Here is a 15,742-nt window from a genome sequence, read left to right on the forward strand (position 1 = left end):
TGAATATTCTGTTCTTTCTTTAATATTTTTTTTCTCTTTGCTTTTCCACTTTGGAGGTTTCTAGCAATACATCCTCAGGCTCAGAGATTCCTTCTCAGCCATGACCATTCCATAATAATGAACCCATCAAAAGCAGTCTTCCTTTCTGTTATACTGTTTTTAATCTCCAGCATTTCCTTTTTATTCTTTTAAAAAGAATTTCTGTTTTCTCTGCTTATATTGCCCATCTGTTCTTGCATACCGTCTACTTTGTCCATTAAAACCTTGGCCTATTAATCATAACTGTCTTAAATTCCTGGTCAGATAATTTCAGGATTATCTAAGTCCAGTTCTGATGCATACTTTGTCTCTTCAACTTGTGTTTTTTTGCATTGTAGTATGCCTGGTAATTTTTTCTTGATAACTGGACATGATGTACCCAGCAACGATTCCCACAGAAGTTTCAGCCTGTGGTTTTCTGCTCCAGTAAGTGTTGATTCTTGTATCAACCTTTCTCCTGCTTCTCCATTATTGCCGTATGACCTCAGTTCTCAGACAGCACTAAGAAAAGTTGTTGATTTTTCAGTTTGTTCAGCTTTTTACTCATTAGGATAGAGTGATGACTTTCTCTCTCCTTATATGCCAGAGTAGAAACCAGAGTCTAACCGTGTGGATTTAATTTGTAATTCTCTAATAAGTAACAATGTTAACTATATTTTATGTCCTTCATATATCTTCATTGGTGAATTGTTTATTCAGAAATTTCTCCTAAATCATGGAGTTACTTATTTGTAATTACTGAGTCTTTAGCATTCTTTATAAATTCTGGATGAAAATCCACACAATATTGATGCTTTTCTTCCAATTGATAGTTTTGTTTCATTTTCTTAGCAGCGTCTCTCAAAGGCAGAAATTTATAATTTTTAAATTTTGTTTAGCACAAGTTGATAATTCATTCTTTTATAAATTACGTATTACACACATGAAATATTGGCTTACTCCAAAGATGAAATGTATTTCTTTGACGTTTCTAATAGTCTATAAACTAGGTTTTACATTTAGGTCTATCAGTATTCAGTTACATTTTGCATATGGCTTTGAGTATAAATCAAGTTGATTTTTATATAAGTATTCAATTGCTGAAGCACTATTTGCTGAAACTACTACCCTTCTCCTGAATTGCCTTTACAACTTTGTCACAGGTTAAGTTGTTTATGTATGTGTGAGGCTATTTCTAGAACCTCTATTCCATATTATATATTTGTGTATGTTTACACCATGTTACATGTCTGTGATGTATAGTGGTGACAGCTGAAATTTTACTGTATACATCACCAAATAGTGTACTTTCTACCCCGTAAGTAATTTTTTGTCTGTCAACCTCTTTTACTCTTCTCTTCCCCTCTTTTGAATCTCCAATATCCATAATACTTCTCCGATTATTGTAACACCTTAATAAGTCTTAAAATCACATAGTATTAGTCCTTCAACTTTTTTTTCAAGTTGTATAAGATATTCTAGGTCCTTGGCATTTAAAAATACATTTTAGGAGGATATTGGTCTGCAGTTTTCATTTCTTATAATTTTCTGGTATCATGGTGATACTAGTTCATAGAATAAGTTGGAAGTTTTTTTAAAGGTTTGCGTAAAATTGGTATTATTTCTTTTGAAGATATTCAATAACATTCACTAGTAAAACCATTCGACATTTCTTTTTCAAGGATTTTAACTAGGTATCCTTATATCTAGTAAAGTATCTATTAACTACCAATATCTGTTAACTACCAATTATTAAGTTTACTAGATATAAGGATATCAAGTTATTTCCTCATAAATAAACTTTAATAATTTGTACCTTTCAAGGAATTTGTACATTTTATCTATGTTTTCAAATGTATTGGTGTAAAATTATTCGTATTTCCTTTTTATCCTTTTAGTATCAGTAAAATCTTCAGTGTTGCCACCTTTCTCATTTTTTATATTGGGAATAAATCTTCAATATTTTCTTCTTATTCCTCTGGCTAGAGTTTTATCAATTTTATTGAATATATGTAAGAACCCAGGTTCAATTTCACTGATTTTTCTCTATTGTTTTTCTATTTTCTATTTTGTTTATTTATTCTATGCTTTTAAATTTTTTGACTATTTAATTTAAGTTCAAATGTTCTTATTTTGTCATTTCCTTAGATTGGAAACTGACATACTGATTTGACATCTTTCCTGTTTTCTAATATGGGCATTTAATTCTCTTAGTCCCCCCCCCACAGGTACTACAGTACTGACATTCTAAAAATTCTGATATGCTGTGCTTTCATATGCATTAAGTTTGCAACAAATTCTGATTTCCTTTTGACTTTTTCTTTCATCTATGGATTTTTTAGAAGTATGTATTTTAGTCTATGAATGTTTGGAGATGTCACAGAAATCCTTCCATTATTGATTTTATTTGAATTCCATTGTGTTCTGAAAATATACTTTGTGTGAGCTAAATATTTTAAATTTATTAAGACTTGTTTTTTTGGCAGAGGTTGTTTTGTCTTGTTAAAAATTCTGAATGCACTTGAGAAGAACATGAATTCTACTATTTTTGAGTAGTAAACATTGATTAGACCAAGTTGCTTGAAAGCATTATTCAAAACTTCTACCTATTGATTTTCAGTTTTTCTATTTTGTTTTATCAATTTCTGAGACAATAATATTGAAATACCTGACATAATTGTGAACTTGTGTGTTTCACTTCAATGTCCTTGGTTGCTTCTTGATTCATATGTTTGAAGGAATATTAGGGGCATACACATTGAAAACCATTATATTCTCTTGATGAACTGGCCACTATACCATTATAAAATAAAAATGTTTATCCCTGTTAATATTCTTAGTTCTGAAATCTACTTTGATACTAAGATAACTGCTCCAAGTTTCTTTTGATTAGCTTAATGTGTGATATCTTTCTCCATCATTTTTCTTCTAATTTATTTGTATGTTGATACCTAAAGCGTGCATTTTTGTAACCAGGTTATAGTGGATTCTTTTTGTTTTATCCAATCTTAAGACCCCGTCTTTTAATTGAGGCCTTTAAATCTACATTCAATTTTATCACTAGTACAACAAGATTCAACTATCATCTTACATTTTCTTTTAAATTGTTAGTTTTATAAAGTTTTTAAAAGTTTTTTTTTTAATTTCAATAGATTTAGGATATACAAGTTAGATTCCATTACATGAATATGTTTTTTCATATGTTCTTTCCTTTCTTTGTCAACTTTCTCTGCTTTCTTGGAATGAAGTGAACAGTTTTATTTTAATGATCCCATTTTTGTTTCTTTGTTGGATTACCATTAGCTACCATTCTTGATTTAATATTTATGGTTCCTTTGGAATTTATGGTATGCATCTTTAACATATTACAATCCACCCTCAACCAAAATGTACACCACTGCACATATAATGTAAGAGTCTTATAAGAGTATATCTAAATTTCTCCCCTCCTGTTCTTTGGAATATTGTTAGAAGACATTTTACTTTTACACATATAATAATCCCCATCCCACGTTGTTATTATTTTTGCTTCAACAATGATCTTTTAAGACATTTAAGTTATAAGAAAAAATTATTAGGTATTTAGTTGCATAGTTACTTTTCCAATGTCTTTCATTTTTTGTATGTGGATCCTAATTTCCACCTGATGTTATTTTTCTTTAGCTCCGATGACTTCCTTTAACCTTTCTTATAGTGAAGATCTGCTGATGATAAATTATTTTAATTTTTGTTTGCCTGAAAAAGATTTTTCTTTTTTACTCTCAATTTCTGTGAGTTATTCACTAGATATATAAAATTTTAGGTTGACATTTTTCTTAGTACTCTAAAGGTCTTGTTTCAATTTCTGCTTGTTTGCCTTGTATCAAAGGATAAATCTGCTATGAGCATTTGCTCTGTTTTCCCTTTCTGGCTGCTTTGTAGATTTTCTCCTTATCACTGGTATTCAGCAAATCATTATAATTTGCTTTGGTGTGGTCTTCTTTGTGTTTATTGTGTTTGGGGTTTTCTTGAAGTTTTTAAGTTTGGGTTTATCATTTCACCAAATTTGGGGAAATTTTGGCCATTATCTTCAAATGCTTGTTCTACCACTTTATCTTTTTGTAACTCTAATTACACATATATTAGGCCATTGATGTTTTCTTACAGCTCAGAGATTTTCTCCATATTTTTAGTTTTTTTTTCTATCTGTGTTTTTTTTAAGATAGTTTCTATTGCTATATCTTCAAATTTATTAATGTCTTACATTGAAAGTTGAATCTGCCATTCATCTCATACACTGCACTTTTCATCTCACACATTGTAGTTTTTATCTGCAGAAGTTCTGTATAGGACTTTTTTTTTTCTTTTTTGGTATATTCCATGTTTCCTCTTCAATTTTTTTGACCTCTTAAGGTTTTGATCCACTGGAATACAGTTATGATAACTATTTTGCTGCCATTTCTCTACTAATTCTATCATATATGTCAGTTCTGGGTTGGTTTCAAATGATATATTTATTTTCTCAATATTTTTCCTGGTATTTGAATCATTGATAAATTGTTCATAAATGCCAGGCATTGTGTGTTTTATGTTGTTGAGTGCTAGATATTTTTGTATTTTCATGCATGTTTTCAAACTTTGTTCTAGTATGCTTTAAGTTACTTGGAAATAGTTTAATCTTTAGTGGTATGGTTTTTAATATATATTGTGTGGGACAAGAACAGTGCTCAGTATAGGAATAGTTAATCTCCATTACTGAGGCAGGGCAGTTCTCTAACTCTACCCATTGCTTCATGAATCTTTAGGTTTTTTTGGTCTGGCTGGTAATGTTTTTTTTTTGTTTGTTTGTTTGTTTTGGCCAGGGCTGGGTTTGAACCCACCACCTCTGGCATATGGGACCAGCGCCCTATCCCCTTGAGCCACAGGAGCTGCCCCTGGCTGGTAATGTTAGTGAACCTGACCACCTTCCAATCCATTTAAATGATTTTGACCTTATTTACACATGTATGTGCACAAGCACACAAACACACATGCACACAGAGACATATGCGTGCACTCAGCTTAATTCTTGAAGGTGCCTTTGTAGATCTCTGGAGTTCTTATTCTCTTAGCAGCTTTTCTTTCTCGGGTATTCCAGGCTCCCTGGGTCTCACGGGATGCTCAGCTTCATGTCCTTTTTTTTTGGAGACAGAGTCTCACTATGTTGCCCTCAATAGAGTGCCATGGTATAATAGCTCACAGCAACCTCAAACTCTTGGGCTCAAGCAATTCTCTTGCCTCAGCCTCCCAAGTAGCTGGGACTACATGTACCCACCACAATGCCCAGCTATTTTTTGGTTGTAGTTGTCATTATTGTTTGGCAGGCCCCGGGTGGGTTGATCCCACCAGCTCTGGTGTATGTGCCTGGAGCTCTAGCTGCTGAGCAGCAGGCGCTGAGCCAGCTTCATGTCTTATCTCAAGGAACCCACCAGGCCCTGCCTGTGTTATGGCTTAGATCCCTCTTATGGCAGTAAGCTGGACCAACTCAAAGGGCTTCACCCCTCAGAGATTATCACCTTTTATTGTCTGATATGCAGTGTCTTACATATTGCTTTTTGAGTATTCTATCCTATTTTTTTAAATTGTATTTACTTTTGGCCATTTCAGTAGAAGGACATATCCAGTCCAGTGCTAGATGCACCTTCGGATGAAGAAATGAAGTTATAGGGAACATATCATGGACACTTAAGTAATGCAAGGAGCATACTGATCTGATACATCTACAGCATCGATGTGGCTCTTACACATAGGCTACAACTTCCCCTTATGTCTCCATTCTTGAGGAATCACAAGATTTGTTTCCTGGCTAAACTACTTATTGGTTCTCTGACCTTGAGTGTATTAATGTTTCTAAGCTTCAATTTACCTGTCTGTAAAATGGAAATAGTAATGGTACCTGCCAAAAAGAATTTTTTTGTGAAGATCAAATGAGATAATCTGCGCAAAGTCCCTAGCACAATGGTAAGTATTATTTTTCCATGTATGTGTTGCCCTAAATGGCATATCTGGCATGCACTTAACAAAACGCAGCTGTAAACCCAATCCAGATTAAATTCTCTCTTTTTCTTTGTGTTTCTTGAAATTAAAAAGTTGGGTCTTTTCTACTCTTGTTTCTTGGGACTTTATACTAGCAATGTGAATTAGGAAGCTATTTAGGAAATCACTAATCTATCCTGTCACCATTTAAAAAGAGATACGGAGGGTTTCTGTCTTTGCTGGTCAATTTTTTAGAACTACCCACCTGAAAAATCTCTCTTTACTGTCACTTTTCACAGTGGCTGACCCACTGGTTTCTGTAAACAAAATTCCCATGTTTGTATTTTATGTCTTGTCTATCCTCACTCAACAACTTTAGGGCTGTTCCAACTCATCCTTTGACTTAGTCACCTCCCTGGAGCTGTAGGAATGGAATTCTGCCAGAGTGATCTCATGTGAGTCACCTCCCAGTTGCTCACTGCTGATGTTAACATAAGAAACCAGAGTTGTGTTATCATTTTCCCCACTCCAGCCACATGGTGTTATAGTCAAATTCACATATGATTCTGTTTTTGTGTTTCCATTGTATTTGTCACTGGCCTCGATGCTAGAAAAAAATGATTGTTCTTGATACCCCATGTAGATTTGGTATATGCTATGGGTTGTTTTTTTTATTAAAATAAAACCTTGGCATAGGGTGAGGAATATACTCAAATAAAGGACAGGGGCATCTTTGGACATGAGTCATTGTTAAAAATATATATATATAAGATTCACGCTTTAGATGTTTAAGAGCTCCACAGTGCAAAACGGCCCCTTTGGTAAATGATCTCACTTAGCATTTGCCACTGGGGACTCACACCTTGACTTCACACGTCTCTGTCACCATTCACTGGAACACTGGGCCATGTATTTATTATGTCCCCAGAGAGCAAAAACTTACACACAAAATTGCAAACAACTCAGCAAAGTTGCTAAAAATAATTATATTTCAGTAGATGATTCTAAGCAAGAAGGGAGAAAGTGTGTTTAGCAAAATCAGAAATCTCCAATAAACAGTGGAGTGGAACTAAAAAAAAAAACTTATATAAAAATAGCATTTAGGTCCCATCTGAATTTAGTGATAAGGATGGTAACAATACAATACAAATGTTCCTTGTGTGGCATTTGTCATTGAAACTTTGGCTGTCAGACACTTTATAGCATTAAATGATATAGTTATGGAGAGATCTAATAGCAGAGGGGCAGGAAAATTAAAAGCCTGAAAATCAGGTAGGCACAGTAGTATGTCAAATAAGATTTACAAGTGAATTGGTACACTGGTGAGGCTCCAATGATTCAAAAAGGAATGTAGCAAAAGGGACTATTTTAGGATGGCAGGGACGAGGCCCAAAGAGTCTCAGAAAGGAGCAGGAATAGGAAGACAGAGTCACATCCCATCCCCAGGTGTGGATCACCCGCCGTGTGTGGACCATTGCTCTAATCTCTTCCACACTTGTGCATTTTGCCTTCACAGATCTCTCTGATACTGATGTCATCCTCTTAATCTTACAGAGGGAAAACCTGATGCTCAGAAAGTGAAAGGAATTTTCCAAAGTTGGATAACAAGTGCCAGAGGCAAGATTCAAACCAAATCTTATATCTCCTTGTTCTTCAACTAATGCTCTTGTGGGCACGAGTGTGCACACTCACACACACATATGCACACCCCACCTGGGAAAGCTGATAAAAACTGCACATTTCCAAGAACCTCTCTCTGTTCTGATTCAGAGACCCTGGGAGTAGTTGTTTGCAGGGTGCTGATGAAGGAAGAAGACAGGACCATGAGAGGCAGCACACAACAAGCCTCACTGGTAAGGGTTAGGCTTGTTGCTCAGGGTTGCATGAGAAGGGGAGCTCTGCACAGCATGAGACCGCAAGAGCCTTATAGGGAGGGGCCACCAACCAGAGGATGAGGAGGTGAAGGGAGATCAGAGAGAAGCATTCCAGTCTTAGCAATGTGGCTCAGCAGCAGGCAGTGAGCTTCAGGGTCAGAAGACTCCGAAGAACAGAGATGGTTTCAGGCCTTGCGACTCTAACACAAGACCCCTTCTTATCAAGAGGGAAGAGCTACTGGGTGAGGTTTTTTGGGGTGTGCAAAACAGATGGGCTCTAAATGGCTAAAAATACACTTGTTTGGACTATTTTTAAAATAATCAGATATGTAAAACTTTGGGTTCAATGCTGCCAGGCTTTTGAACTAACAGCTCTTCATCTGCAGTAAAGAAATAAGTGACCCAGGGACCAATGCCCAGAGGTGATCTTTAGCCCATCTGTGACAGAACAGGACCCTCATCCAAGATATTTCTGTTGCTGAATGTTACAGATCACATTTGAGGGAGAAAGAAATGCTTAGAACTCTGGTAGCTGGCTCTCTCCATTGCACCACAGCCAACTCAAGCAAGGGCCAAGCACCACATCCACTGGCCATTTCCTTGGAGAAGGCAGTTTCCTGGGAAGCCAAGCAGAGGGGTCAGTACTAAGGGTCAATGTCATTGTGGGCACAGGCTGGTTGGGCCTCAAGATCTGAGTTAGAATGACAAACGTCTTGTCTTCACCTTAATAAGGATGAATTCTCTACATAAAAGCCGGACTTCTGTCATCACCCTTTACAACCAAAGTGAGTAGAAGGCAACATGGGACAATGAAATTCCCAATCCAGGTAGCAACAAAAAGAAAAATGCATACCCCATTTAGAGTACCTTTATTTCATGATTTGGCCTAAAACATACCAAATCCGTACAGCTCCATGGAGCTATAAGGTCGCTGATGTAATTGGTGAATGCTCACTGACTGAATGAAGAAGCTAGAAATACTCAAGTTTGTGGGCTCCACATGTTCAACTCGGTGCTCTGAGAAATCTTCTGGGAACCACATAACTCCCATCAATTCTCCCATTGCCCCTGCCAGATGGGGACATAGGATTTCGTCCTCACCACAGGGCTGAGTCACCAACCAAGGCTGCCACTGGGGATGTGGCATTTAAACTGGAGCTTGTGAAGCTTATTACTGGGGAAGTGGTAAGAGAAAGAAGAGCACTGATTGGAAAAAAAGATGGAGGAGTCCAGTTCCCACTTCCATTCCACATGGGGGTGAATGAAGAAATGCAAACTTCCCCTTAGCATTTCGCTTACAGGTCCCTGCTCCCACCTCATTCTGTGTGACTCACTCAGAACCTCCCTTATTTCTAAAATCTGTTTCCCAGAACCCAGGAGTCACCTGATGGAAGGCTATGTTTTGGTCTTGACACTAAACTTGCCACCCCCAAGCTCAAATCACTCAACCCACAGCCATCAACACACACCCACCCAGATTTCATCACAAGTGAAATGTGCTCTGAGTCTCAGCACTATGGTCAGCTAATCACCTGCTGGTAGGGTTTGGGCTCCACTTGTCTCCACACCCCCTCCAATGAAAGAGAGATAATAATTCCAAATTTCAGTTGTCAATATTGTGTTTTGTAGCAAAAAAATAAAAATACAGTTTATTTCAAGAAGGTGATCTGTAAATTTTGCTTCCCACCACTGTGAAAGAAAAAAAAAAAAGACTGTGATTTGTCACTACCGTAATTATCCCTCACTGCTAGGGACAGGCCTTATCTTTCACTGTAATACACACACAGGCAATTCTAAGGCAATCAGGATGCTTGCTGTTCCTTATGGAAACCAGGATGATTCTTATACAGGAGGCCTTGCTAATGTCTTTCTTTGTACTAGGATGCTCTGCCTGTCTTCTTCTGTCCCCTGGATGATTCCTGGTCATCCTTTTAGACATCACTTCCTTAACTCCTATTTGTCAAAATATGATCCCTGGTCCTGCAGCACCAGCACATGCAAGTGTGTTGGAGACACAGACTCTTAGGCTCGATTCCTCCTCCTGAATAAGAGTCAATACCTTCAATGCATGCCAGGGCACCTTGCATGTGAGCTAGAGTTTGAGAAGCATAGTTCTAGATGGTTTCTTCTTGAAAGGCGTCATAGCTCCTTTTGTGGCTTCTGTTTCCTTGTGTCTGCCTACATTTTATTCTGTTACAATCACTCAGGGATTTCCAATTGCTTGTGTCTAATTGAGTGTACCAGTTGCAACTCATAACTGGATGGTGAGATCAATTTGGTGGGCCATAAGCAAATTTTTTCATAGCTGCATTTTTAATGAAATAAAATACAATAAACCACTTTAGAGTAGAATGTTAAAGCATCACTCGGGTAAGTACAGTTGCATAAAACCTTGAAACAATGAATGTCTATGTGTGTGTTCCTGCATACTAGATTGTCTGTATATATTTACTGTGGACTGTGGTCATAAAAGTTTGACTCCCTCTCCCCTGGTTTTTAAGTTCCTTGAACTGAGGGACTTTCTGAACCATTTGCTGTATATACAACACATAACATGGAGTAGATGCTCAAAGCGTATGGAATATAAAGTACAAGGCTATAGATCATTGCAAACAGCACAAACTGTTAAGAGAAAATGAGGATGAAAGTCTAAGCGCAGGAGGAGTGGAAGTGGCTGGTATGGCCGAGGAATGGCAGGGGTGGAGGGCAGAGTGGTCAAAAACCTCAGCTTCTTTCTTGAGGCAAGCCTGGGTCTAGGACTTGGTTCATGATAACCAGATCATGTGCCTTTTTAAAAAATAAAAGGTATACCACATGATGTTTTGATGCAGATCTAGTATAATGAGTACCACAAATTAATGTATTCATCTCCTCACATAGCTCCCACTGTGTGTACATGATGAGCACCCGTCAATACCTCGGATGAGAATCTTACATTCAAAACTAGCAAGCTGAATTCAACAATACAGCTCAAAGATTACACATCACGACCAAGTGGGATTCATCCCTGGCATTCAAGGTTGGTTTCACATACAGGAATCTGTCAGTGGGTGTGCCATATTGACAGACTGAAATAGATGCAGATCACGTGCCTTTTAAGGGACCTCAGCCTCCATCCAGCTGCAGAAATAGCCGAGGAAATAGCAGACAAGGCAATGGGCTGAGCAATACTGACCAGAGTGGAAGTTTCAACATGTGAGGGGAAAATGAAGAACCGTATGGGGAAGATTCAAGTTTGCATCCTAGGCAAATCTCACAGTGTAATTCAGCAAGACAAAGGTGGGCGAAGGGCTTTTTGGAGACCAGTCAATTACCCATCCCGGCATTCCATGGTCATTGAGGAAGCACCTACTATGTGTAGATGCTATTCTGGGCACTGGCAGTACAGGGGTGGGCCAAATAGACACAACAGTGATGTTCCCATGGAGATGCCATGCTAATGAAGGTAGGAAGCAATAAACTGGTAAAAACCTCATATTTGTATTTACCTTTATAATGTGTTTGTATTGTACTATCCCAAACTCTGCATTTTATTTATGTTATATGTACATAGATAAAATAGGTAAGTAACATGTAAGTATATATAATGTGATATATAATGGTAATATAATGGTGGGAATGCTGAGAGAGCTGGTGTAATGCTAGAGAGAGTAGCCTATAGACACCCTTTCTTAGCCCCCCATTTGTGAGCTAGAAAAGATCCGGCTGAAATGAGACATACCCCAAGAGTATAAAATCAAAGAGTAATTTGAATTTTTTATGTGGTTTTAATTTTTTTACAAAAGTTTCACTTCTTTTCAGCTAAAATCTGGAATCTGATATCAGAGAAGGGTAGCCCTGTAAAGCCTTAGAGTATTCAAGCCCAGTCATGTCAGAACTCTGCTCCATGTAGCTTAGGACCTCAGAACCCAGGTTGGGCAGAATAAGCCAGCAAGACCCCAGCTGCCTCACTGGGACTTGTCCTCCACCTCGCTGCTGCCTGCCCTCTGCTCTCTTTATGGAGATGCCCCAGGAAGCTGGGTTTGACACAGGTGCCCTGCTGCTGAGTAGCTCTGATGGAATTCTCCAAAACTTTAAGCTTTCAATTTTTCTTTTTCTTTTTTTGCAGTTTTTGGCCGGGGCTGGGTCTGAACCCACCACCTCCGGCATATGGGGCTGGTGCCCTACTCCTTTGAGCCACAGACGCCTCCCCCCTTCAGCTTTCAGATTGAGAAATTGAGATTTATCAGGAGAAGCTCACTTGACCACAGCACATATTGAAGAAAAGCTAAGCATAGAATTATGAATCATGCCTGGTTTTCCAGATCTTGGTCAATGACAAAAATAACATATAATCTAGGATTTCTTAGTACAGATAGGACTTTTCTGGGCTCTTTCCTTTGTAGGCAGGAGAGTCTGACCCAGGCCAAGGATCACCTGCTCTGGTTGACAATTCCTTATCTGGCTATGGAACTTACACATGCCTCACTGGGACACTTTCTCACAGTTAAAAATCAATAGGAATTCAACTCTAGAAATGTCCTTGCTCACACATATCCAACCTTAACACATGTCTTGACCTCTGAATCCTGCTCTGTTAAAATTTGGGCATAGGTTTTTCTCTCATGTGGGCCTGTAGTTCATCTGCTAGTTTCAAATTAGTATTGACTCCATGGGACACTTGATTTTCCATTCTTGAGATACTTTACCATGGAGAATGTTCTTCAACTCCATCCAGGTATATACAAAAGATGTAAAGTCTCCATATTTTTTATGGCTAAATAATAGTCCATGATTTACATATACCACACAGTTTATTAATTAAATTCAAGAAGGAGAAAGGGGGAAGAAGGAAGGGAGTTTGGTACCTCCTGCCTATCGGGTACAATATAGGTGGACGGGTCACATGTCCCAGGTGAAGGACTCAACTACAACTGGGACTTTACCACAAACACAAACAATGTGGCCTAATTGTATTTACCCTTATGTCAATCCAAAATAAGTTTTAAAATGATAATAATAATAATAAAACATCATTCTATAATGAAAAATAATTGGGGCTTATGTTGTTCTATTGTTTGCTTGTTCCTTCAAAGGGTTTTCAAACCTTTGAAACCTTTGTGCAGGTTCGTACCAACTTAGTCTGCCTTCAGCTGGTTCCAGCCACCAAGCTGATGTTTATTCTCTTTACTCGGCCACCTACAGGGTGGATTATTCCTATTTGGGGTTCAAAGTCACCAAATTCCAGTTGTTTCTCTAGCTGGCTGGGCTTTTCTTTGGCCCATTCTTAGTAACACCGAGCCGTGTGCACATTCCAGGACATCAGTCTTCGAACATTTCATCCATTTGGGAGAAGTCCCAGCAGAAAACTTCCCTTGATTTTCCTGGGTCTGCTTCACTTTTCCCTGTACCAGCTCCTCATTTCCATTGGCTGTTTGTCTACTGGCCTGTGTCTTATCCACCGTTACCAACTTGAATCGAGACAATCTGTTTTGTAAAGAGTCTGATTCTTGTTTTTGCTTTTTTTCCCATCTAAGCATTTTAAATACATAAGAACAGATGGAACTGTTTTGAAACACAGTGGCAGAATTTTTCCTCACGGCCGCACATCCACATATTCCAGTAAACTAGTGGGGTCACCTGGTCAACTCGTTCAATGAATGGAAAATGAACACCTATTTTCCAACCCATCCAGAGCTCAGAGGGTTACAACACGGTCTGTCTCTTGTGCACAGAGTTCTCTTTCTCCAACAAGGCATCCTAGCTGAAGCCATTTTGCTGGCCTCTCGAATGCCAGCTCACAGGAAAGTTTCTTTCAACCGCGATCCATAAATTCTATGCAACCACAGCAGAGATGGCAGCTGCCCGCGCAGGCTAGATTTTTCTTTAGTTCTTGTTTCCAGATATTGTCCCATATCCTTCTGGCATTGAAGCTACAAACATCACACATTCCCTAGGCAGCAACAACATCCATGTTTACTTTAGAATACATTTTGATAAGCACCCGAGTGCTTCAGAGGAAAGGGTATTTGTGAGAGGTGGCAGATTGTGGGGAAGTTTTATATCTCACCATACTCCAGGGAAAAGAAATAAAAATGGCTTTCTTTCCTGGAAGAAAAGAAGAAAAAAAATAAAAATTTAAAAAGACTAAGAGCCCATGCACACCACAAAAGACAAGCTAAGGGAATCCCAACAACATATACTTTTCTGGAAAAAAAAATGGCACCTCCTTTATCCCCCACAAAAAGCCCAGACTCCAGAAAAACTGTGTAGATGATGTTGGAAAGGACGTTTGTTTTGTGATTCCTGCCCTTTATCTGCAGGAGGCCAAACCCAAGAAGTGTAAATGCAAAAAGTTTCTGCTCTTCGGAGTGGAGCAAGCGCCCCTAGATGAGCGTGGAGAGAGTAAGAGCCGCTTAAGACTCATCTAAGACTCCAGGCCACAGTTTCAGCGTTTCCAAGGCCTGTTTGCTTTGGCCTGCCTCTGCCATTCCTTTCTCTCTTTTTTCAGAAGTGTGAAATGGGTTGGTTGCTGGTATTTGTTCTGTGGTCTCTGCTGACTCTTCCATCTGTATAAACTTAGCTCTGCCAATCCAGCAGTGTAGCAGCACTTTCTCTGCAGCTGGCTCACAAGGACCCGGAGGTCCTGTTAAGTGGTAGGTCCAAGGCTAGCCATTGTATGATTCTGGCTGTTTGATGGAAGTTGGGGGGCTTGACTCCACTGCCTTATCAGGGGCTGGCCCTTCCTTTAGGACTTATAGCTAAACAAGATGAAGACAAAGTGAATCCAAGCCTGGATTTGACTGTTCCTCCCCAGAAGCGGGGAAGTAGCAGAGGACGCTATAAAGTGTCTGTAAACCTGGGCGTCTTAAAGATGGGACATTGTGCTCAGCCATGTCTTCCTTTCCCTTACAAAAAGATGTGTTTGGGGAAGAAGAGGTTGATGAGTGAATCTATATTCCCATGTTTTCCACTTTCTATATACATGTCTTGATCCTGTTGAAAAAGACACTGCCCTTCAAAAAACAACAGGTTAACAGTGTACCAACATCCTCATATCTGTTCTCAACATAACTCAACATAATTTACTGTTTTTCATCAATTGTTGTTATACAGCATACTGTCAAATATGACAATGTGCCTTGGGTCAAAGGAGTAGAGCTGAGCTCTTGCTAAGCTCAGCAAGTATCACTGTGAAGCGTAAATAGCTAGTGATTAAGACAGTAGCCATGATTAAGTAAACCATGAAGTGGAGAATACAAGACCAAGAGAAGAGCTATTTTGTTGGCACATTTGCTCTGTCTACAGATGGACCCAGCCCCCACCCCTGTCGGGTCCTCAGTGGAGGGCAGCAGAAATTAAAAAGATAGACCCGTGTAAATAGCCACTAAGAAGAAATGGTTTGAACCAGTGCCCCGTTGTGTAGTATGGCATTAAAAAAGATGTCAATCCCACCAGAAGGGAAGCCCACAAACGCTTCATTGGGCTTTTCCAAGTTAAAGATGGCAACACTATCCCAGGGCTTCTTGGGGAAAATTGTCTTCACTTCCTAGGTCTGATAAACTCAGATTCCCTGGTCTGCTTTATGTAGTAGTCATCTTTCAAGACCTGTCTCCTCTTTCCATTCCTGATCTAGACAATTTATTAATCTGCTCATCATGGGGCAACCTGGAATCTAAAAATTATCTTCCAAAGTTTTTAAAGGGTTTATGCCTGTACAAGGAAGCAGAAAATTCATAGTTTCCAGAACAGTATTGAATGAAATGACCTATATCAAACGTGCAATGAAATATTAGCAACTGAGTCCTTAAGTAATAGTAAATAAAAATAAAAAAAGATGTGTGACTATAGTGATCTGGGCCCAGTGCAATACTGTA

Source organism: Nycticebus coucang, chromosome 21 (genome assembly GCF_027406575.1).
Source record: "Nycticebus coucang isolate mNycCou1 chromosome 21, mNycCou1.pri, whole genome shotgun sequence".
Classification (NCBI taxonomy): Eukaryota; Metazoa; Chordata; class Mammalia; order Primates; family Lorisidae; genus Nycticebus; species Nycticebus coucang.